General features: G+C 37.6%; 1 pseudogene; it reads left to right on the plus strand.

The window, feature by feature from the left end:
• The window catches only part of LOC102926714 (Y-box-binding protein 1-like), a 105364-nt pseudogene extending 82937 nt beyond the window's left edge, over positions 1–22427 (plus strand).
• Positions 22428–24152: the final 1725 nt, after the last annotated feature.

A 24152-nucleotide genomic window follows, 5' to 3' on the forward strand; every position in this document is an offset into this window, starting at 1 on the left:
GTTATATATATAGGATGTTCCCTTTTTCTGATGATTTCCTGCAATTGTATGAATAATGAAGTTAATTCTGTATTATCAGGAATAAATTCAGCAGTTTCAATATGTAAAACAACTCTCTCTGCATATTGAGAGTCAGTGACTATATTGAGGGGTTCTGTGAAGTCCATCAGTACCATAAGAATGGCATACAGTTCTGCCTTTTGTACAGAGCTATATGGACTTTGCACCACTTTACTTAAGTCTCCTGATTTATATCCTGCTTTCCCTGATTTATTTGCATCAGAATAGAATGTGAGGACTCCAGAAATTGGCTTTTGTCGTACAATGTGAGGAAGGACCCATTCAGTCTTCTTTATGAATTCTATTCTCTTGCTTTTGGGATAGTGGTTGTTAATCTCTCCCAAAAAGTTACTGCAGGCTCTCTGCCAATATTCATTATCTTTCCATAGTGATGAAATTTCCTCATTAGTTAATGGTACTACAATTTCTGCTGGGTCCATTCCTGTCAACTGGCAAAGTCTTAATTTACCCTTTTGAATCAAATCAGAGATCTTTTCTATATAAGTCTTTAATTTCTTATTTGGTTTACGTGGTAGGAATATCCATTCCAATATAATATCTTCCCTCTGCATCAAAATACCTGTTGGGGAATGTCTGGAGGGGAATATGACAAGAATGCATTTAAGTTCTGGATCCACATGATCCACATGTGCTTCTCTAATTGTCTTTTCTACTAGAGCCAATTCCTTCTCAGCTTCGGCTGATAATTCTCTTGGACTATTTAATTCTTTGTCCCCTTCTAGAGTATTAGCCAAATTTTGTAGTCCATCTTTGGGTATTCCCATGATACCCAGTAAGTTGGAAATGCTTCCTAATAACTTTTGAAAATAATTAAGAGTCTTCAATCTATCTCTTCTTAGTTGTACCTTTTGGGGTCTAATTTTTTGTAGCTCTATCTTATATCCTAAGTAATTAATAGAATCTCCTCTTTGTATTTTTTCAGGAGCAATTTGCAGTCTCCAGCGAGGCAAAACTTTTTTTACTTCTTCAAACATGCTTTCCAATGTATCTAACTTTGGATCAGCTAATAGGATATCATCCATATAGTGATAAATTATGGATTGTGGAAACTTTACACGAATTATCTCTAATGGTTTCTGCACAAAGTATTGACACAAAGTAGGGCTGTTTAACATTCCCTGTGGGAGGACCTTCCATTGATATCTCTTGACTGGCTGAGAATTATTATAATTAGGTACTGTGAAGGCAAATTTTTCTCTATCATTTTCCTGTAAGGGTATGGTAAAGAAACAGTCTTTTAAGTCAATAACTATTATAGGCCATTCTTTTGGTAGAATAGAGGGCAAGGGCATCCTAGTCTGTAGGGAGCCCATTGGCTGAATTACTTTATTAATAGCTCTCAGATCTGTCAGCATTCTCCAATTACCAGATTTTTTTTAATAACAAATGCAGGAGAATTCCAAGGACTGGTAGATTCTTCAATGTGTTGAGCATTTAACTGCACTTGAACCAGCTGTTCTAAAGCTTGTAGCTTCTCTTTTGTCAAAGGCCATTGTCCAACCCAGACAGGTTTATTAGTTAGCCATTTTAAAGGTAAGGCAGTTGGTACTTCTGAGAGTTCAACAACAGTCGTGCTCTGTTTGTGAACAGCCTGAATGGTTGGTGACTGATTTTTATAGCATGTTATGATATTATTCCTAGAAACATGCATTGGTCTGTATTCCTTTTCTGAAAGTGTAGGAATTTTAATCTGGGTATTCCTCTGTTGTAACAGATCTCGGCCCCAAAGATTTACTGCTACATTTGCTACATAAGTCTTCAGCCTTCCTCTCTGTCCTTCTGGCCCTATGCATTCAACCCATCTCGAACTCTGTTTTATCTGAGATAGGGTGCCAATCCCTAACAGTTGGACATCTACCTCTTGAAGAGGCCAATTCGGATGCCATGATTTTGGTGTAATTATAGTCACATCTGCACCTGTGTCTACCAGGCCCTCCAGAACCAGGCCATTAATTCGAATTCTAAGCTTTGGTCTTTGTTCATTTATGGAAGTCTGCCAAAATATTTGTTTTATAGTGTTCTTTGTAAACTGTGATCCAGCTATCAAAGCTGTTTTATCATCCATTGCAGTATTGGTATTTACATTAGGCATTGGTTTATTCAGTTGTCCTGGAGAGGAATTTCTTCCACAGTGGCAGGGAATGTTCGTACTACGTTTGGTTTGGGGCCTGCAAGAGGCCCCCTGAGGCGTTTCCCGCCAGTAAAGGGTTGCCTTGTATATCTATTTTTGATCTGCACTCACTGGTCCAATGTCGGCCTTTGCCACATCTTCTACATAATCCAGGAGGTGGTTGGGGTCTCCTGTATAGGCTATTCCTAGAAGGAATATTGCTTCTAGGAGTACCCCATGTACAGTTTTTACTTATATGACCTGGTGTACCACACTTAAAACATTTGGTAACACGGGGCCTTCTTTCACCTCTGGGATTTGTCTCTCCTATCCAAGCCTCATTACTGTAGTTAAGAGACTGAACACCATTAGTATATTGAATCCATTCTTCCAAAGGAGCTGATCTGATCTTTAATGTTGTAAGTATTCTTCTGCATTCTGCATTAGCATTGTCGAATGCCAAGGACTCAGTTAATACTTTTCTTAATTCTTTGTCTGACACAGCTCTTGTTATAGCTCTGTTCAGTCTTTGTAAAAAATCAGTGAAGGGTTCATGCGGTCCCTGAAATATCTTTGTGTATACCTCAGTTGGTTTTCCAGGTTCTATAATTTTTTCCCAAGCATTTAGAGCTGCTGTACGACATAGGGATATTGTATGCTCATCATAAGTGGCTTGTACATTCCTGTCAGCAAAACATCCCTCACCAAGTATTTGATCTTGGGAGATCACAAAACCTCTGATTTTACCTTGTTGTTCTAAATTTTTTGCCTCTTCTCTCAACCAGCTTTTCCACTGTAACTGCTGACTATATTCTAGAACAGCTGAAATTAACTGATGCCAGTCATCTGGAATGATTCTATGTGAGGTAGACCACGAATTTAACATCTGTTTTACATATGTGGATTGTATCCCATACGTAACTACTGCTTCCTTTATATTTTTAAAGTCCCTTGTTGAAATTGGTTGTAATGTATATGTCATATATGGCTTGGGGTGTGTGTCATCTGCTGGCTTCTCATGGACAATAACAGGATAAGCCATTGTATGAGAGCCATTTGGAGATGTTACAACCTCTATGGCCTTGACCTTCTGCTTATTAGTTCCCTTGTCATGTTTACTGAGAGTTTCTTCTAGGACTTGCAAACGACCACCTAGGGTCTGTTCTAGGGAGTGAACCTCCTCTCTTGCAAGGGACTCCATATTTCTCATAGAATCATAGAAGTTTTTATGTTCCTCAGAAACACATGATTCCATGGACCTTATCCTATCAATTAACGATAATCTTTCTTCCTTATATACTGTCTGAGTAGCCACAACTTCACTCTGGAGAGTTAGTGTTCTATCCATTAAATATTCATATTTATTATCAATAAAATCAATTTTGGGTACAAGCCTGTTTTGTAAATCCTGATTAGCAGATTCTAGAGAAAGAATCTTTTTCTCTAAGCCTTCATTGCTATCTTTGAAAGCAGATTCCAGAGAGAGAATCTTTTTCTCTAAGCTTTCATTGCTATCTTTGAAAGCAGATTCCAGAGAGAGAATCTTTTTCTCTAAGCCTTCATTGCTATCTTTGAAAGCAGATTCCAGAGAGAGAATCTTTTTCTGTAAGCCTTCATTGCTATCTTTTAAAGCCTGTATCAGTCCCAATAATGACTCATCTTTGTTCTTAAACCAGTGTTTGAACACTGTGTGAATTATTATGATGAATGCCATGATGGTATAGCCCAGATATGCCTTAGGAATGTCGTATATTTCCAGGAAGATGTCATTCATCATACAGGCAAAAAGATTTTTAAATTCTTGTGAGGTAATGTTGTCGGCCATATTACACGAATTACTCAAAATTTGTTAGTCAATTTTAAGGTGTAAAATTATCAAGTACCTTTACTTGAAACAATATGCTTACCTTTCGTGGGATTGGGGGCGTGTAGTAGCACTTTTCAGCCAGCAGGTGGCATTGGTACAGCTCCAAAACAGGGCCTGCTGGCGATCTTGGCTGGAGTCGGAGGGAGATGGTGGAAATGGCGGAGATGGCAGAAATCGGAGCTAGCACTCTTCTGCCTCTTTCCCTGGTCTGGGGCTAAGCTAGGGAATTGAGATCGGACTAGCTGCTCCCTTTTTCGGGAATGGAACCGTGTAGGTGTTCCCTGGTTATATGGAACTTTGCAGGCGGGTTTAGGTACCCGCCAGCTAGGGAGGAGACGGCGGGAGCTGCCCAGGCCTTTGGAGTTTGCCCCACGTGAGCGCCAGATATTGGAGAAATTATTTTGGCCACTCCACGTAGTTAAAAGGATATTTATTTAATGGCATAACTCACAAATTAAGTAATGGGTAGGTCGCAGGGTCTGGGGAAGGTGTAACGCAGTCCAGTGGTGTTCTCCAGAGCTCTGCACAGTCAATCTGCACCAGTAAGCGTCCCGGCACCGAGAGAGCACCCAGAGAGAGCACTGACCCATCCAGCTTTCCGGTCCGCGGCACCTCCCCTCGCCCCGCCTCGTAGGCGTGACAGTTGCCAGAGTCTCAATGGGGGTTGGAACTTCCAGAACCAAGCTGGAATGGCTACCCACTACATCTACACAAGCCTCTACCTTCTTCATGAAGTTACTCATAAGGCTACTTTCTTCTGCTTCTTCCAATTTTTGGTGTTCAGGTCTAGATGTTGGAGGTGGACTAGGTTCTGGTGTTGCTGTATTGCTCTTCATTTTGTTGTATGTACTTCTGCCTTGACGTCTGCCCATCTCCTTGTGGTTCCTTCTTGGTCTTATCAGTGTACTTGTTTCAGAAAGAGCTGACAGATTCAGGAAGTCTCTCTCTCTTGTCCAAAAGGGAGTTCTCTTGTCCAACTCTCTGGTCCAGAAGAGAAGTTGGGGGCAGGATGGGAGCTGGGGGCCGGTCTCTAAGTCTCAGGAAGTGGCTGGGGACTCGGTCGGATGGGCGTGGGGGCAGGGCGTGGAGATTGCAGGGGCTGCCAGGGGTTTGGAAAAGGGGATCCCTCCTGGTGGGGCTAGAAGGGGACCTGCCCGGTGGCCAGAACCTGGGGCCAAGTTGGGCAGGTCTTCCCGGAGTGACTGGTGCCCAGGGATGGGGTCAGGGTTGCACCCGGATACTTACCTCTGGTCCAGGAGGGAAGTCGGGGGCAGGATGGGAGCTGGGCTGATTCAGGATTTTAAATTCTGGAAATTGTTGACAGTTTTTGAATTCACCTGTCCATTCTTCTTGGCTGTGTATATATGGCTTCTCCTCAGCATCCCATTCTTCTACACATCACTCTATTAAATGTCAGTCTACTATTGAGAGGCATGAGATTTCAGCTGTTGTTCCATTGCACAACAGAAGCCATCAGCCCACTGCCTATTAAGCTCTATTCGAAAAAAAGGGCACTGTACCTTTTCTGGATTGCGAAGGCCACTTCAGGGATGGTGCCATATTGTCCTGGCCTCAGAAGATGCCTTTTGATAAAGCCCTAACCACACTTGGTTTGGCAAGAATCAGTAGTCCTTTGTTTCGTGTCCTGTCTGTCCTGTTTATCAGCAGTTGATTCGAGGATACTTTGTTTTCCAATGGCTAACTTTTGCCACAATGAAAGTTAACTCCATATGCAGTTTCTTCAATGCCCATATTTTCTCTGAAGTAGATTGGTACTGCCAGGAGCCGACATGTCTCAAAAAAGAAAAATTTTCTAAATTATTAAAATATTTTAAATGCCATATTCTGTGGATCTCTGATAGGTTTGAAGATGACCTGTCTATCTAAAATATATCTGCTCAATTTTTAAAACATGTCTAATATGACTAGAAGTTCTACTTTAATGTCTAATTACTAACTTTCATTTCTTTATATCCTAATAGTTGGTAATAGTAACATTCAAGAAAATTGTATTACATTGTTAAATGAATGGTATAAGTACAATTAGAAATATACATATAGTATTTTCTAACAATATCAATTTTAATATATATAATTTGTATACAATATAAAACAATCCAATCCAATGTAAAGTATTTAAAAAACTAGTAATTGTCATTTTCTTTTCTTTTCTTTCTTTCTTTCCTTTTTTAAAACAAGAGCCTTAAATCTAATCTCCTTTGCTTAGCCTTTTTCCTAACCCTTGACAACAACTTGTAACCAACCCCCATAAACAATGAAAATTATCCCAGACCCAAAACCCATTAAAAAGATAAAAAAAACCACACACCCTACCCCACCTCTTTGGGAATGTGGGCATTGTATTCTTAAAATTGCTTCCTGCTGGGTATGGGCGAAGTTATCTTTATCCTGAAAGGAAAATTTTAGGTTAATAGTCAAATTCTAGGAAAGGTAACTATATCCTTCATTATTAACCAGTCTGTGTATAATGCCAAAGTTCAGGGATTATCTCAAGTCCTTATTCAAGTAGTCTTTGAGATTGAATCATCTCAGCTAATCATCTCAAAATTGCTCAGAGCACCTTGTAGTTCAAAGTTGATCTGCAGATGATGTTTGTCAGCTCAATGATATTATTATTGTTCATGTGGAATTGTTGTTGTTGTTGTGGGCCCCATCTTCTTCCTGGAGACTTCAGTTGATGTTAGGCCTGGCTGTGATTTCCAGCAGAAAACTGATAAGAGACTCAAACACAAAGACAAATATTTGCAGCTAACTGAAGCCTTTTTTCTAGAATTAGTTAGTACTCTATATGACCATTCAATTCTTAACAAGTTTAATATATATATATATATATATATATATATATATATATATACATATATATATATATATATCTTGTAAATTTTGATATAAAATTTATGCTTTAAGAAATTGTTAAAGATACATAATAGAATCAAAGAGTTGACATTAGTAATATTATAGTCCCTTAATTAATTTGGCTTTTCTCCTGTCCCATAGCAGAAGATGGCTCTTTTATTCTGGCATGATACAGGAGATTGCATTTTCCTTTTAACACATTCTTGAGTTTAAAGAAGGAGAGAGCCATTCTCCAACTCCAAAGTCAGCTTTAAATTTTAATTGAACTGGGACTATTAGAATACCAATAGTGTTAAATTTCTTTAGAGAAGAACAGAAACAAACATTTAGAAAGACTTATAAAGAATTTTTAGATGATATACCCATATGCCATTTCACTATTTTCTGGGATAGATGATTTGTCCTTTTCCTTCAGTTGTCTCATTTGTCCTGTGTTCTTCAGATTCTTTAACCTTCATTCTCCTAAAAGACAAAAACAAAAACCTTTCCCCAAGACTAATTTTGGGGATGTTCCTTTTTGGCAAGTTATTATCTGATTAAATGAAAAGGCATGTGTTACTGGTATAAGTTAGTTTAAATTGGATGTTCATGCTGGTTGATGAACTAACATCTCCTCTAATTAAGAGGTCTCTCTTGTTTAAATTGAACCTTAATCAATTTTGATGGTACCCACAGCTTATCTTCTCCTGTAGAAACAAAAGCAAAACCTCCTCCCCAATGTAATACATACCCTGGTTTCCATTCTGAGGTCAGCACATCCTTAAAGTATATAGGCTGATTTAATTTTGTAGTTTTATCTATTATCCAATGTCTATCTGCAGCTGTTGTACCTTTCTCATTGGCATTAAGAAAATTTAAATTTAATGGAGCATTATGCAATCTATTTCTGGGTTTTTTTGTTACCTCTTTCTGTTTATTTAGCATGTCCTTTTGAGTTCTGTTTGATCTTTCTATAAGTGCTTGACCTGTAGGATTATGTGGTATACCTGTAATATGCTTTATATTGTAATAAACAAAAAAAATGTTTCATTTTAACAGAGACATATGATGGAGCATTGTCAGTTTTGATTTGTGCACATATACCCATGATGGCCATAACTTCTAGCAAATGAATGATTACAGAATTAGCTTTTTCAGAACTGAAAGCAGTTACCAACTGTAATCCTGAATAAGTATCGATGGTGTGATGTACATATTTCAATTTTCCAAATTCTGCAGATTGAAACACGTTCACCTGTCACATTTCATTCCTCTGAGTACCCTTTGGGTTACATCCTATTGGTAATGGTGTTTGATTGTAGAAGGAACAAGTAGGACATTTCTTTATTATTTCTTTGGCTTGTTGCCAGGTTATGGAAAACCTTTTTTAAACCTTTACTGTTGATATGTTTTTTTTATGAAATTTTAAGGCATCCAGCACATTTCCTATCAATAATTTATCAATCTCATCATTGTCTTGTGATAGAGGGCCTGGCAGACCAGTATGGGATCAGATGTGAGTTATATATAAAGGGTGACTCCTTTTCCTGATTGTATCTTGTAACTGAATAAATAGTGAAGTCAATTCTGAAGCATCAGGGATCAGTTCTGCAGTCTCAATATGTAATACCACACTTTCAGCATACTGAGAGTCAGTTACTATGTTGAAAGGTTCTGAAAAATCTATTAATCCCAACAGAATAGCATATAATTCTGATTTTTGAACTCAATTATAAGGATTTTGAACCACTTTACTTAAATTTTCTGATTTGTAACCTGCCTTTCCTTGTTTGTTGGCATCTGTATAAAATGTAGGAACTCTAGATAAGGTTTTTTTTTTCCCCAAATAATTAGAGGCAAGATCCAATTAGCTCTCTTTATAAGATGAATTATATCTTTTTTGATATTTGCTGTTAATTTCTCCCAAAAAATTACTGCAAGATCTTTGCCAAGGTTCACTTTCTATCCATAATTTTTCAATGTCCTCCTTAGGTAAAGGTACGACAATTTCTGCTGGGTCTATTCCTGCTAATTGTCAAAGTGTTAATTTTCCTTTCTAAATCAAGTCAGAGATTTTTTCCACATAAGTTTTTAATTTTTTATTTGGTTTATTTGGTAAAAATATCCATTCCAATATAGTATCTTCCCTCTGCATTAATATTCCTGTAGGAGAATGCCTAGAAGGTAAAATAACCAACATGCAATCCAGCTTTGGATCAATATGATCCACATGCCCTTCATGTACTTTCTTTTCTACCAAGGCGAATTTTTTCTCAGCTTCAGGTGATAATTCTCTTGGACTGTTTAAGTCCTTGTCACCTTCTAAGGTTTTGGACAAATTATTCAGTTGATCAATTTTTACCCCAACAATGGTTTGTAAATGAGAAATGTCTCCAAATATTCATAGAAAGTCATTAAGAGTCTGTAGTCGATCTCTCCTAATTTGCACCTTTTGGGGTCTAATTTTTTGTAGCTCTATTTTATATCCAAAATAATTAATAGAATCTCCTCTTTGTATCTTTTCATGAGCAATTTGTAATCCCCAGCAAGGCAAAATTTTCTTTACTTCTTCAAATATTCTTTCTAAACTATCTGCATTTGAATCAGCTAGTAAAATATCATCCATATAATGATAAATTATAGATTTAGGAAATTTTTATGTATCACTTCCAATGGCTGTTGTACAAAATATTGGCACAGGGTTGGGCTGCTCAACATTCCCTGTGGGAAGACACTCCATTGAAATCTTTTAACTGGTTGAGAATTATTGTAAGTAGGCACCATGAAGGCAAATCTTTCTCTGTCTTTTTCTGGTAAGGGTATTGAAAAGAAACAGTCTTTTAAATCAATAACTATGAGAGGCCATCCTTTTGGTAATAGAGTAGGCAAAGGAATTCCAACTTGTAGAGAGCCCATTGACTGAATTACTTTGTTAATTGTTCTAAGGTCTGTTACCATTCTCCATTTACCAGATTTCTTTTTAGTAACAAATGCAGTGGAATTTCAAGGGCTGGATGATTCTTCAATATGCTGATCATTTAACTGTTCTACCAGCTCTTCTAAAGCCTGGAGTTTCTCTGTTGTTAAGGGCCATTGCTGAACCCATACAGGCTTGTCTGTTAACCATTTTAAAAGTAGAGAGGTTGGTGTCTTTGGAAGATCATCAGTTGTTGTGCCCTGTTCTTGTATAATATGGATGGCTGGTGACCACTCAGAATAATGCCTTCTAATATTTCTCTCAGAAACATGTGCTAGTTTATTGTAGCTTGATTTTTCCGCCTCGCCCACAGTCAGGACAAATCTCTGTCACCCGCCAGTCCCACAGCCGCTCAGACCCAACCAAGTAAACACAGACACTTATATTGCTTTCAAACCGTATGGCCGTGGCAGGCTTCCTGCCAACTGTCCTTATCTTGCTAACTGTGCTTTTATCTTAAATTGATCCATTTCCATACATCTATACCTTGCCATGTGGTTGGTGGCTTACTGGCGTCTTCACATGCTGCTGGTCATGGCGGCGGCTGCAGCCTCTCTGGTCATTGCGGCGGCTGCAGCGTCTCCTTCTGCCTTTCTGTCCTTTTATCCTGCCTAGCCACGGCCGATCAGGTTTTATTTATTAACCAATCAGAGCAACTTGACATACAGACCATCCCCCAGCACAGCCAAGTGCAGACTATCTCAAACACCTGCACTCAGGCCCATGGTCCTAATCATCCTCTATACGGACCTGCTGGGTAACGCCACAAAGAACCTGAGAATGGGCTCCCACAGGACCTACAGAATATCCCACAGCAGTTTATGATGTTTCTGAGATTGGAGGAATGTTAATCTGAGTATTCCATTGTTGCAACAACTCTTGACCCCACAGGTTCATAGCTATGTTAGCCACATATGGTTTTAAGTTTCCTCTCTGTCCTTCTGGACCTATACATTTAAGCCATTTTGCATTCTATTTCACCTGAGATAATGTCCCAATTCCTAACAGTTGAACGTTTACTTCCTGAAGAGGCCACGTTGAATGCCAAAATTCTGGTGCAATTATGGTAATGTCCACACCTGTGTCTACCAGACCAGACAACAAAACACCATTTATTTTTATCATTAATTTTGATCTTTGTTCATTAATAGAAGTTTGCCAAATTTTTTTCTTTATGTTTTCTCCTGAATTTCCTATTCTCTCTATTTCATCATCCTGACCAGCATGATTTTTCCAATAGGCATTTGGTTATTTAATTGCTCTGAGTAGGGGTTTCCTCTACGACTGCAGGAAAGGTTTGAACTGGATTTGCTATGAGGGCCTGCATGAGGCCCCTCTGGGAGTTTCCCAAAGCCTGAGGCAAAGGATTACTTTGTCTGTCCCTTGTTGATTTACATTCGTTAATCCAGTATTTTCCCTTACCACAACTTCTGCATACTCCAGAAGGAAGGGGCATTCTGTTACCATTGTTCCTTGAAGAAACATTATTTCTAGGAATGACCTGTTTACAGTCCCTTTTCAAATGTCCTTGCTTTCCACATCCAAAACATCTAACATTCCTCAAACCTTTTGAAATTGCTTCTCCTACCCACATATCATCATGGTCATGAGACTCAACATTAACTGTGTCTCTCATCCAATCTTCCAAAGGTGTAGATCTTGCCTTTAATGGCCTGATTATTCTTTTGCACGCTGCATTTGCATTCTCAAAGGCCAAAGATTCAATTATTATCTTACTAGCTTCTGAATCTGAGACCATTCTCTCAACTGCTGAAGCCAGTCTTTGTAAAAAAAAAAAATCTTTGAAAGATTCTTTTGGGTCTTGTATAAACTTTGTAAATGACTCAGTGTTTTTTCTGGTTCCTCAATTCTGTCCCATGAATTCAAGGCTACCGTTCAACATAGAATTAGGGTTTGGTCATCATATAAACATTGTGTTTGTATTGAATCATATTGGCCTTCTCCAATAAGCTGATCCTGGCAGATTTGTATTCCTTTATCCCTCCATTGTTTTTCTATGTTTTTAGCTTCATCCTTGAACCAAGTTAACCACTGAAGTCTTTGACTGGGTTCAAGAACAGCCTGTGCCAGCTACTGCCAGTCCTGTGGTATAATCCTATTATATGTTGACCAAGAGTTTAACATTTGCTTTACATATGGGGGAATACATGCCATTGAATACTATTGCATCCTTAAACCTTTGTAAATCTAACATTTCAATTGGAGCCCAAATATTTTGTGTAGCCATTTGATTAGGCAACTGCTGTATGGTTACCGGACAAATTAAAGGTGACTATGTGAAAACAGGCTTTCTTTCTGTGACCTTATGATCCAATCTTGAAACAACTTCACTGTTAATTCCTTCTGTCTGAATTTTTATAGGTTTAACAAGTTTTTCTAACTCTGCATCCTGGCACTTAAATTGACTATCTTTTTAAATAGTAAAATGAGGATAAGCATAGTAATAAACTGCATAATTCCAACAATACTGATCTTCTCATATAGTTGTTTAATTGTCAGACTGCCTAAAATTTCAATCAAAGCCCAATTTTCTTCCAATGTACACATAAAACCCACTTTTATTTTAAGGTGGAAAAAATTTCTCTTTTAAATAGTTTCCTTTAAAATATCTGATGTTAAGTGACTTACCAAGTCTGCATAGAACAGTAGAAATCCGAGGGAATTTCAAACCAGCCACCTAGTCTCCAAGGTGTGGAGAGAGAGAGAGAGAGAGAGAGAGAGAGAGAGAGAGAGAGAGAGAGAGAGCAAGAAAGCATAGCTACTAAAAGCTTAAATCCAGCCACATTTTCCCGCTTGAGCAGGGCTGGCCTGAGTTGTTGACAGTAGTTGACAGTTGGAAACTGGACCCTTCTGCCAAGCCAAATCAAGCGGTTTTTAATGGATTCTTGGCACATTGGGTGCCAAATGTAGATGTAACCAACTGTCTTGTTAAATAATAAACACAGAACCAATGCAAAGAAGAAAGCCAAGAGATCAGAGCTAAGAGCCTTACCCTTCCTGCTGCAGCTAGCTCTTCCGCCAAGAGACCTCTTTGAAAGAGAGCTACTTCCTATCTGTTTGACTTTATATAGACTTTCTGTTCTGCTTTCTCATTGGCTGTAAACCCAAACACATGACTGCCTCTTCACTGCCTGTCTGTAGAGACTTCCATGTCTTCTATGGTATTGAGATTAAAGGCATGTGCCACCACCGCCATGCTCTTGCTATGGCTCTAATAGCTCTGATCCCTGGGCAACTTTCTTTATTAACATACAATTAACATTTTAGTACAAAATAAAATATTGCCATACATAAGTACACACACATACACACACACACACACAAAATGAAACAAAAGAAACAGAAGTTGTGTAGCTTTATCCACATCTAAAAAACTTTTAAATTAGTAAAAAAGTTGTACAAATTTGTTTTTTTTTTTAACTCATGCGTTGTGAATGTTTTACTTGAATCAGAGTAATATTCTATAATTAAAATTGTTTAATTTTCAATTATATTGATAAAGGGCACTTAAAGGTGGCTTACATTGAAAAGAACATTCTAATTTCAAAATGTACAATTTGCATGGCATCACACCTGTAATAATATTAACATAAAATGCTTGCAGATACAAATTTACGCTTAATTTTAAAGGAATTAACATATTTAGCAAACTACCTTATTCATAAAGTAAAATGTTTTTTACAAGATCAGTATTATTCTGTGATTTATTTCATATGAAATTATTTGAATTTCCATAGAAACTGTATATATTCATATTTAAAAAAATAGAAATTCTAATTGTTTTCATAGAAAAATGTTCTGTGCTTGTCAAGGATTTTCAAGATACATGTTGAGAGTGGTTCCATATTCTTTAGTGATAAAATATTTGAATCCCCCATAAGTAATTGAAATCAATTATTCACTTAGAGTCACAAGCCTCACAAAAAGAACATTAATTAGATAGAAAAATACTTTGATAAAAAGAAACTAACTGTAGCAGGCTTTATTGCAGGCCGCCGATCAGTTCCCAAATCATGACATAAAGACTTATTATTAGTTTTGAAAACTCAGCCTTATATGCTTGTCCCACCCGATTTTATAATTTATATTAACCTGTTTCTATTCATCTATGTTTTGCCTTGGGACTTTTTACATTTCGTTCATTGTATATGTCCTACTCCATGTCTAGTGGGCTGGCAGCTGCTGGTTTGAGATGACCCAGGGTATCTCCCTCTCTTTCTCCTTTGTTCTCCCCCTTCTTGTTCTCTCCTTCTCTTTGGAGCCATGATTTCCTGGCTATCCCTATATTGCTTAGCTATTGGCTATTCACCTTTTTATTAAGAAAATGCAGTGCCTTGGGCATACAAACAAGACATCTTTACATTGTTAAACAAATGCAGCATAAATAAACGCAATGCATATTTACATTGTTAAACAAATGCAGCATAAACAAATGTAACACAACTTTACATAGTTAAAGTAATAACCTGTAATATAAACAAACATAACACAACTTTCCATAGCTAAAGTAATATTCCCAAACAATCATCTTTAAATAACTATGCTAATTTTTGCCATTGGATTCACTTCCATTTTTATTTACTTATGAATTCAGAAAATTGCATGTAATTTATGTGGAGTGACATTAAAATGAGCAATAGTTTTCCTGCCATTGGAGACATGATGCTACTCTGAAAGGTAACTTGCGAACAACCAAATAAATCCCACCAGTAACTCTGATTCTAAGAAACATTTAGTGGGATAAAGAGATAGCTCAGAGCTTTAATATCCTGATGCTCTTGAAGACAATTAAAGTTACATTTCCAGTGCCCATGTCCAATGGTTCACATCTGCCTAACTCCTGCTCTGGTGGATGCAAGGTGTTTGGCTTTCATGGGCACTTGGACTAAGGTGAGCATACCCACATAAAGACTCATACACATTCACATAGATATAATTGATAAAAATAAAATATAGAAAAGTTAGTCTCCCATCCAAGTACTAAGGATGTGGAGCAAGGAGAACACTCCTCCACTGTTGGTGGGAATGCAAACTTGTACAACCACTTTGGAAATCAATATGGTGCTTTCTTAGAAAATTGGGAATCAATCTCCCTCAAGACCCAGTGATACCACTCTTGGGCATATACCCAAGGAATGCTCAATCATTCCACAAGGACACATGCTCAACTATGTTCATAGCAGCATTATTTGTAATAGCCAGAACCTGAAAACAACCTAGCTGCCCTTCAACTGAAGAATGGATAAATAAATTGTGGTACATATACACAATGGTGTACTACTCAGCAGAGAAAAACAATGATATCATGAGGTTTGCAGGCAAATGGATGGATCTAGAAAATATCATCCTGAGTGAGGTAACCCAGACTAAGAAAGACAAACATGGTATATACTCACTCATAAGTGGATACAAGATGTAAAGCAGAGGATAACCAGAGTGCAACTCACAACTCCAGGGAGGCTACCTAGTAAAGAGGACCCTAAGAAAGACACAGGGTTCTCCCAATGACAGAGAAATGGATGAGATCTACATGAGCAAACTGGATGTGAGGTGGGGGGTGGTAATGGAGGGCAAGGGTCGGGGGGAAGAGAGCTTAGCGGGAGGTCCCAGCTGGATCAGGAACAGAGTGAGAGAATAAGGAAAGAGATACCATGATAAATGAAGACCACATGAGAATAGGAAGAAGCAAAGTGCTAGAGAGGTCCCCAGAAATCCACAAAGATACCTCCACAATAGACTACTGACAATGGTTAAGAGAAAACCCGAGCTCACCTACTCTGGTGATTGGATGGCCAACACCCTAACTGTCATGATAGAACTCTCATCCAGTGACTGGTGGAAGCAGATGCAGAGATCCACATCCTAGCCCCAGGTGGAGCTCCAGGAGTCCAATTGGCGAGAGAGAGGCAGGATTATATGAGCAAGCAATATCGAGACCATGATTGGAAAAAGCACAGGGACAAATAGCCAAACTAGCAAAAACACATGAACTGTGAACCAATAGCTGAGGAGCCCCCATGGAACTGGATCAGGCCCTCTGGATAAGTGGCAGTTGATGAGCTTGAACTATTTAGGAGGCCCCCAGGCAGTGGGACAGGGACCTGTCCTTAGTATATGAGCTGGCTTTTTTGAACCTAGGGCATATGCGGAGACACTTTGTTCACCCTTATTGTAGGAAGGAGAGGACTGGACCTGCCTGAACTGAATCTACCAGGCTGAGCTGAAATCCCAGGGGAGACCTTGTCTGGAGGAGGTGGGAATGGGGGGTGGATTAAGGGTGAAGGCAGGGCGGGTAGGAGGAAGGATGACAGGGGAATCTGTGGCTGATATGTAAAATTAAATAAATTATAAAATAAAATTAAAAAAAGAAAAGAAACTTTAAGCCAGACAAGTTTCATGAGCCATATTTAATTTTCAACATCCTTTTGCAGGATGGAATATTAAATCTAGACAAGAAAATTATTTCCAGTATAAATAGGATACATGTTTATTAAATGTCATGGATTTGTATCCAAGAGGCCCATTCTCATGATACTTGGTGTCAATGATGTACTGTAGTAACCGTGTTTGATAAAATGCATTAAAATAAAATGAAAAATTAATTAACAACATCTAGGGGGAAATATTTAAGATAAGAAATTACAATTAATGGAAAATCAGTTAATGCTACAATGTGTCAGCAGCAGTATGAAGTTTCAGAATTGTAAATATGTAAGCTTACAATTTCATGTTTAAATCTTTTGCCATGTGTTGTCATAATGAAGAAAAGTAATATTTTTGAAGTGGTGAAGCAATGTATCATATGCAGAAGATTGAGATACTGATATAATTATTGCTTCAGAAGTCAAATGTAAATAAAATTCCTCTGTCATTTAGTTAACATGACAATGATCATACAATAGTTCACAATATTATTGAAAATGCATGTGGGCCTAATATAGTAAAACAAATACTGACCAGAACCATTTGCTTCTGCTTTTACTTGCTCTGAATTTCAGAACAGTGAGAAAGATCCATGATCTAAATCTAGCCTCTTCCAAATGCCTGATTTTATTTAGCAGCTCTCCTGCATCCATGTTAAGAAATGAGGCAGAATCATCCAATAAAGAGATACAAAATTATTTTAAATTCTGTTTGCTAGAATGGCTAATTTTACCCAGGACCTTTTATTTGTTTATTATAAAGCAACTTGTATCCTTATTCATATATACTCTTTTGTTGGTGCCATTTCAAAGTACTTGTATATAATGTTTTCAAGCTATATGACATTTCTTCCTCTCTTGGTCATTTTATTATGACATTTTAATTTCCATATTTTCCCCCCAAATACAAGACCATATATCAGCATCATTTGATAATATTTTGTAATTCATAGTTTCATGAAACCTTACCTGATTGCAAAATTGGAAAAATATGTTGATTAAAAACCAATACAAGGGATAAATATAAAGTTCCTTTTTTAAAAAAGGAAATACTGAAGGCAATGATTCTCACAAGGAACTTTGAAGCCTTGTCAGCATACTCATTTAGGTGTTCATTCTTTAGAATCATATTAACATATTGATATTGATTGTGATGTGGTTTTGCCCAATTGGAATTCAACATTTCTTAATGCCATTTAAGATTTATTAAGGTTGTCTTCATTGTCCTTGGCTTTTCTGACAATGCAAATCAAACTTTTCAATCCCTGTAGGCATCTTATAAGAGCTCCTTAGACTCAGATTTATTCATAATGAGTAAATCAAACAATCCTCTAACATGTTAATAGCTTTAATTTGCTTCTTTTCCTCAAGGTCTAAAGATTTGATAACTGTGATGAGAATATAAAAATGAACATTATAAATTAGCTGCTGTCAGAAATGGTCAAAAGAAAAATTGCAGATGCTTAAAACAATGAGTGGTGAATAAAAATTAATACTTCTGTTTATACTTAACACTGTGTAAAAAGAATGTTCTATTTTACATGTTTGCCATGGATTATAGTAGGGAAAATAGCATGAGTGTGACATGTCGCTGAGTATATAGCTGGTATTATCACAGTACATGTGTGCTCTTCCATACATGTTAATTTTCAAAATTAAAAGAAGAAATATCCCTTGTGAATAAAGACAATAATTATAAACAGAATAAAGTGACTCACAGTTACATTAATGTAAAATTGTCTTATCATGTAAAGTGTATCTCTTTCTATTGTTAATTTTTAATATTCATAAAATTGGACTGAGATAATTTGTTGAGGAAGCCATTCCAAGTACTATAAAATATAAATGTTTAACTTGGTCATGAAATTATGCTTTGATTAAATTCCTGATATATATAGAATTTGATCTTTCCCCTGAAAATTCCTTGGTTCTGGATTTATAACCTTAAGAGCTAATTTTAATATGGGAAATGAAGAAAACATACATATAATGAATGTTGGATACAAAATGGTGAATATTATCATCTTAAAATCATCAGAGAAGAATAAAAGTATTTTGAAAAATCGCTGGAGGATAATAAAAGTATTTTGAAAATCAATGTCAAAATAATAGATTTTCATTATATTCCCAACTTTGTTTATTCTATCAATTGAATGATATCTCTGTCATGAATATTGGAAACACTATTCTAGATGACTGAAATTTGTAAGTAAATAAGCAGATATGTTTTTGCCATCATAGAGCTAATGTTCATATAGGAGAAAACAGTGCTTCCACACTAATTCTGTTACAATACTTTCTGTATTTTGTCAATTTTCTTTAAATATCTGTTTCCACTGGCAGAAGTAGATCTTTATGAGAATAATTTTTTTAAAAAATCATAGTGGTCTCTGAATCCCTAGTACAGTGTTTATTTAAAAAACATGCTGATGGTTCGATTTTAAAATTTATAATCAATAATTTACTAAACTAGGATTATTTCTAACAGCAATCTACAAATATTTGCCCTAATACCTAGAGATAAGTGTAGTCTTTACCCATATCAAAGAAACATATCCTTGCAGCAGACAAAGGTCAATACAGAAAGCCACAAGGAATCAATATACAGAACTATGGAGCCCAGTTCCATTGGAGACAACCATAAAACACTTCCATAGCTAAGGCTCAGGGAATACTGCAGAAGAGGGGGAGGGATGATTGTAAGAGCCAGGGGATCAGGGACTTTGCTGTAAGAATGTATCTTCTAGTAACACCAGAAGCTATACTCATAAAGTCTCACAAAATGACTCCCCAAATATAATATAAACAAGGAAGACATAAATGAAAGTGACAAACTGGCTGGAAGAAAGACAGTACAATCCAAATCCTACACAAACAACTATAGGCAACTGAATAAAGCTGGGAATGGGAAATTTGGCCCACCACCGGGAAGAGCACAGCTGTTTTTTTTTTTTTTTTTTTTTTTTTGTGTGTGTGTGTGTGTGTGTAGTGCCAAGCAGTCAGACTTGAGAACATACACCTAAATAATATTATATGGATTCAACGGGGTATATTTAGGAATATATATGTATATACAAATACAAATATGCATGCCATAACAACTGATGAAAAAAGAGGCCATGAATTTAAAGGAGAGTGTGAAAGTCTTCATGGGTGGGCAGAAATGGAAGGGAGACATGTAATTAAAATAGTTCTCAACAATAAAAAATTGTAAGTAAAGTATAACATGGAATGAACATTAGTTGTCATGAAATTAGTCTGCTAAATACTCTTAAAAAATAGAGCCCCCTCTTTCCAGTTGTATGAGTTTACACTGACAGCACAGTTATAGAATATTTTTGCTACTTCCTGGGATTAACGAATTGGAATTGGAATAGCATAAAAACAGGTATAAGGAGAGATCAATTATTTTGTCATTCTTTCTAAGATGTTCTACAAAACAACATTTTCTATTAAAGATATTCTGCATTATGTTTGGAGCCCTAACTAAATATTCACTACCCAATTATCTGTCACAATTTCCTTCCCTTATTTTCTTTTCTTCACAGCACTGATTAATTATGTGTCAAGATGTTCACTTAACTTATATCTTTAACTTTATAGTCGGGTAATTTTGTCTATTGATTAAATATTTGTTGTCACTTTATAAAAATTTGCCTGTAAAACATACAATACTTTTTAAAGTGTCAATCAAAGATGGATGGAACTATTCATGAGAATATGCTTCTAGGGTCTAACAGTGGCTTTTCACATGGGAATTTATTCTTTGCTTTCTCCAATAGTCTCAATATATGTTTATTGTTTTTATTTAGTAAGACAAAAATTTTTAAATTTTATTTACTATAAATAAAATGAATCTAATCAAAGAGAAGTAATAAGATCTGCATTATACCAAGATTTAAAGGTGGTACTATATATTTTAACTTATTTTTATAGAATTGTACCTTATTTACCCATTTATAAATTTAAATCTTAACTATTTAGTACCCCTAAATCTGCAGTATACAGACAGCCTAAGGTGTTGTGGAGCCCCCACAGCTGTTGGTATAAAGTTCACGAGTTCTCACTAGCTTGGTTTGATTTTCTCTGCAGGTTTCCCCATTATGATCTTGATGCCCCTTGCTCACAGAATCCCTCTTATCTCTCTTGGACAGGACTTTTAGATCTCAGCCTGGTGCTTGGCTATGGATCTCTGCATCTGCTTCCATCATTCACTGGATGAGGGTTCTATCATGACAGTTAGGGGGTTGGCCATCAGATCACCAGAGTATTTCAGCTAAGGCTTTCTCTTGACCATTACCAGTAGTGTATGGTGGAGTCATCATTCTGCTTCTTCCTATTCTCATGGAGTCTTCATTTATCATGGTATCTCTTTCCTTATTCTCCCACTCTGTTCCTGATCCAGCTAGGACCTCCCTCTCCCCTAAGCTCTCTTTCCCCCACCCTTGCCATCCATTACCCTCCCTCACCCCAACTTTGCTCATGTAGATCTCATCCATTTCCCTGTCGCTGAGCAATCCCTGTGTCTCTTTCTTAGAGTCATCCTTACTAGGTAGCCTCCCTGGAGTTGTGAGTTGCCATCTGGATATCCTCTGCTTTACATCTAGTATCCACTTATGAGTGAGTACATACAATTTATTTATCCATTCCTCAGTTTAAGGGCATCTAGGTTGTTTCCAGGTTCTGGCTATTACAAACAATGCTGATATAAACATAGCTGAGCAAGTGCTCTTGTGGTATGATTGAGCATTTCTTGGGTATATGCCCAAGAGTGGTATAGCTGGATCTTGGGGGAGATTGATTCCCAATTTTCTAAGAAAGCGCCATATTGATTTTCAAAGTGGTTGTACAAGTTTGCATTCCTGGGAGAGCGGACCCCAGAGAGCCTGAGAGCCCCACCGCCGCCGCCGGCCTAGTCACCATCACACCCCGGGAGGAGCCGCAGCCGTTGCCGCCAGCCCCAGTCACCACCACCGCAACCATGAGCAGTGAGGCTGAGACCCAGCAGCTGCCCGCCGCCCCTGCCGCAGCGGCACGGGGAGTGGCGGCCCGGGTGGCCTCACATTGGCGGTGGGGACAAGAAGGTCATCGCAACGAAGGTTTTGAGAACAGTAAAATGGTTCAATGTAAGGAATGGATACAGTTTCATCAACAGGAATGACACCAAGGAAGACGTATTTGTACACCAGACTGCCATAAAGAATAACCCCAGGAAGTTCCTTCGCAGTGTAGGAGATGGAGAGACTGTGGAGTTTGATGTTGTTGAAGGAGAAAAGGGTGTGGAGGCAGCAAATGGTACAGGACCTGGTGGAGTTCCAGTTCAAGGCAGTAAATACGCAGCAGACCGTAACCATTATAGACGCTATCCACGTCGTAGGGGTCCTCCATGCAATTACCAACAAAATTACCAGAATAGTGAGAGTGGGGAAAAGAACGAGGGGTCGGAAAGCGCTCCTGAAGGCCAAGCCCAACAATGCCGGCCCTATCGCAGGTGAAGGTTCCCAACTTACTACTTGAGGAGACCCTATGTGCGTAGACCACAGTATTCCAACCCTCCTATGCAAGGAGAAGTGATGGAGGGTGCTGACAACCAGGGTGCAGAAGAGCAAGGTAGACCAGTGAGACAGAATATGTATCGGGGTTACAGACCACGATTCCGCAGGGGCCCTCCTCGCCAAAGACAGCCTAGAGAGAATGGCAATGAAGAGGACAAGGAAAATCAAGGAGACGAGACCCAAGGTCAGCAGCCACCTCAACGTCGGTACCGCCACAACTTCAATTACCGATGGAGACGCCCAGAGAACCCTAAACCACAAGATGGCAAAGAGACAAAAGCAGCCGATCCACCAGCTGAGAATTCTTCTGCTCCCGAGGCTGAGCAGGGCGGGGCTGAGTAAATGCCGGCTTACCATATCTACCATCATCCGGTTTGGTCATCCAACAAGAAGAAATGATATGAAATTCCAGCAATAAGAAATGAACAAAGATTGGAGCTGAAGACCTTAAGTGCTTACTTTTTTGCCCGTTGACCAGATACACTAGAACTATCTGCATTATCTATGCAGCATGGGGTTTTTATTATTTTTACCTAAAGATGTCTCTCTTTTTTTTTTTTTTTTAAGACAGGGTTTCTCTGTGTAGCCAGATCTCATTACAGATGGTTGTGAGCCACCATGTGGGTGCTGGGAATTGAACCAGGGTCCTCTGGAAGAGCAGTCGGTGCTCTTAACCTCTGAGCCATCTCTCCAGCCCAAAGATGTCTCTTTTTGGTAATGACAAATGCGTGTTTTTTTTTTTTTTAAAAGGTCTGGTTTTTCTCAATACACCTTTAATGGTTTTTAAATTGTTTCATATCTGGTCAAGTTGAGATTTTTAAGAACTTCATTTTTAATTTGTAATAAAAGTTTACAACTTGATTTTTTCAAAAAAAAAAGTCAACAAACTACAAGCACCTGTTAATAAAGGTCTTAAATAATAATAAAAAAAAGTTTGCATTCCCACCAAGAGTGGAGGAATGTTCCCCTTGCTCCACATCCATTCCAACATAAGCTGTCATCAGTGTTTTTGATCTTAGCCATTCTGACAGTGTATGATGGTGTCTCAGAGTCATTTTGATTTGCATTTCCCTGATGACTAAGGATGTTGAGCAATTCTTTCAATGTATTTCAGCCATTTGAGTTTCTTCTGTTGAGAATTATCTGTTTACCTCTATTTTTTAATTGTACTGTTAGGTATTTTGATATCTAATTTCTTAAGTTCCTTATATATTCAGGATAACAGCCCCTCTGTCAGATGTGGGGTTGGTGAAGATCTTTTCCCATTCTGTAGACTGTCATTTTCTACTGCATAGAAAAAAACACACCTCAATTTCAAAGATAGATACTACCTCAGAATAAAAGGCTTGGAAAAGTCTTTCCAATCAAATGGTCTTAAGAAGAAATCTGGTGTAACTATCCTAATATCCAATAAAATAGACATCAAACTAAAATCAATCAAAAGAGATCAAGAAGGACATTACTTACTCATCACAGGAAAGATCCACCAAGATGAAGTTTCAATTCTGAACATTTATGCACCAAACACAAGGGCACCCACATATGTAAAAGAAACATTACTAAACTTTAAATCACACATAAAACCCCATACATTAATAGTGGGAGATTTCAACACGCCACTCTCAACATTGGACAGATCTGCCAAATTGAAACTTAACAGAGAAATAAGGGACTTAACTGATGTTATGACTCAAATGGACTTAATCTATATCTACAGAATATTCCATCCTAACAAAAAAGAATATACCTTCTTCTCAGCACCCTTGGAACCTTCTTTAAAATCAACCACATACTCAGTCACAAAACAAATCTCAACAGATAAAAAAAAAATGGAATAACCTCCTGTATTCTATCAGACCACCATGGTTGAAAATTAGATTTCAAGAACAACAAAAATTACAGAAAGCCTACAATCTCATGGAAACTGAATAATGCTCAACTGAATCACCAATGGGTCAAGGAAGAAATAAAGAAAGAAATTAAATCTTCCTAGAGATCAACGAAAATGAAGACACCACATACCCAAACTTATGGGACACTATGAAAGCAGTGCTAAGAGAAAAATTCATAGCACTAAATGGCCACCTAAAGAAGTTGGAGAAATCTCACACTAGTGACAGCACACCTGAAAGCTCTAGAACAAGAAGAAGCAGTCATCCAGGAGGAATAGACATCAGGAAATAATCAAATTGAGAGCTGAAATAAATAAAATAGAAACAAAGAGAGCAATACAAAGAATCAATGAAACAAAAAGTTGGTTCTT

This window comes from Peromyscus maniculatus, chromosome X, assembly GCF_049852395.1.
Source record: "Peromyscus maniculatus bairdii isolate BWxNUB_F1_BW_parent chromosome X, HU_Pman_BW_mat_3.1, whole genome shotgun sequence".
In the NCBI taxonomy this organism is placed as follows: domain Eukaryota; kingdom Metazoa; phylum Chordata; class Mammalia; order Rodentia; family Cricetidae; genus Peromyscus; species Peromyscus maniculatus.